At 48.0% G+C, this 1,742-nt stretch overlaps 1 non-coding gene across 1 annotated transcript; it reads right to left on the reverse strand.

Annotated features, from left to right (window-relative positions):
• Positions 1 to 583: 583 nt before the first annotated feature.
• Trnap-cgg lies at positions 584 to 657 on the reverse strand. The gene has a single exon. It is a non-coding gene; the product is annotated as a tRNA-Pro (tRNA).
• Between the last annotated feature and the right edge of the window lie 1,085 nt (positions 658 to 1,742).

Consider the following 1,742-nt stretch of genomic DNA (forward strand, 5'->3'; position numbering starts at 1 on the left):
ACACGAGGAAGAGTAAAAGACTCACTCGTTCCTTTTACTGCTGCTACACCGGGCAGATCCAGCCCCTGAGCCTCCTCCCTGAAGGGCGTGGCGGAGCGAAGTTGTGAGCCGGGGTAAGGGACCTCGGGGATCACCATTTCCTTCCTTCTGCTTGACGATGCACCGTCAGGAAAAATGTTTCCAGACTGTCACGCCGCAAGACAAAGGGAGTGAAGGTATGTGTTGTGTAGCGTTCAGTAGAGACACTAATGCACTCATAACTGGCATCAATACACGTACATACATACATACTGTACATAATAATGGTTGTCCCTCGTGTAACGAGCATGGCCAGCCCAAGGGCCACCACCTAGGCATGAATTTGTTTAAGGTGTAGAAGCTGTCGCTAACACAACAACCACACCCTAAGTCAACGAGTTGCAAGACCCAGTGTCAAGGAATAATCCGAGAAGACCGGACAACCCGCCAACTGCACTGGCTAGCCATTACCCCGGAACACGATCCGCAAATCGATTAACATCCAAGTTCCCAATTACTGCTGGGTGGACAGAGGCAAATGGCGGAAAGAAACTTGCCCATAATTTCACCCTACCCGGGGATCGAACCCGGGTCCTCTCGCTTCCGAGGTGAGCATGCTCACCATTGCACCACAGGTCGCCATACACATACATACATACATACATACATACATACATACATACATACATACGTACGTACGTACATACATACATACATACATACATACATACATACATACATACATACATACATACACACATATATACATACATATACTGTACACACACACGACGAACAAGGAGAGGAGGAAGAAAAAGAACGCCTCAAAGCAAAAAAAAAACGGGAAAAATGAAGAGGAATGTGCTGATAAAGTCAGTAACACAACACACACTCAGACCCATGATGTAGAACGAAAGGAAGAGAAACACCAAAGGATAAAAGTGTTAAAGATATGAAATATATAAAACAGTATATCGCGTGCCACAGCCGACACTACCTCGTTGAACAGTGTCACGATAGAGCCAAACTAATATAACCCGGAACAGGATCCTAATTTTCGTATTGCAACCGTGGAGTTTGGTCTTTAACTCTGCCACCACAATAACTGCCTTCACTACATCTGCCACCACAAGAACTGCCTTCACTACGTCTGCCACCACAAGAACTGCCTTCACTACGTCTGCCTCCACAAGAACTGCCTTCACTACGTCTGCCACCACAAGAACTGCCTTCACTACGTCTGCCACCACAAGAACTGCCTTCACTATGTCTGCCACCACAAGAACTGCCTTCGCTGTGTCTGCCACCACAAGAACTGCCTTCACTATATCTTCCACCACAAGAACTGCCTTCACTACATCTGCCACCACAAGAACTGCCTTCACTACGTCTGCCACCACAAGAACCCCTGCTTCGCTGTGTCTGCCACCACAAGAACTGCCTTCACTACGTCTGCCTACAGAGACTTTGCCTTCACTACGTCTGCCACCACAAGAACTGCCTTCACTAAATCTGCCACCACAAGAACTGCCTTCACAAATCTGCCACCACAGAACTGCCTTCACTATGTCTTGCCACCACAGAACTGCCCCTTCATGTGTCACCACCACCACAAGAACTGCCTTCCCTACGTCTGCCACCACAATGCTTCCTTCACTACATCTGCCACCCACAAGAACTGCCTTCCTCGTCTGCCATCACAAGAACTGCCTTCCACTACGTCT

Source organism: Homarus americanus, unplaced genomic scaffold (assembly GCF_018991925.1).
Source record: "Homarus americanus isolate GMGI-L3 unplaced genomic scaffold, GMGI_Hamer_2.0 scaffold40461, whole genome shotgun sequence".
In the NCBI taxonomy this organism is placed as follows: domain Eukaryota; kingdom Metazoa; phylum Arthropoda; class Malacostraca; order Decapoda; family Nephropidae; genus Homarus; species Homarus americanus.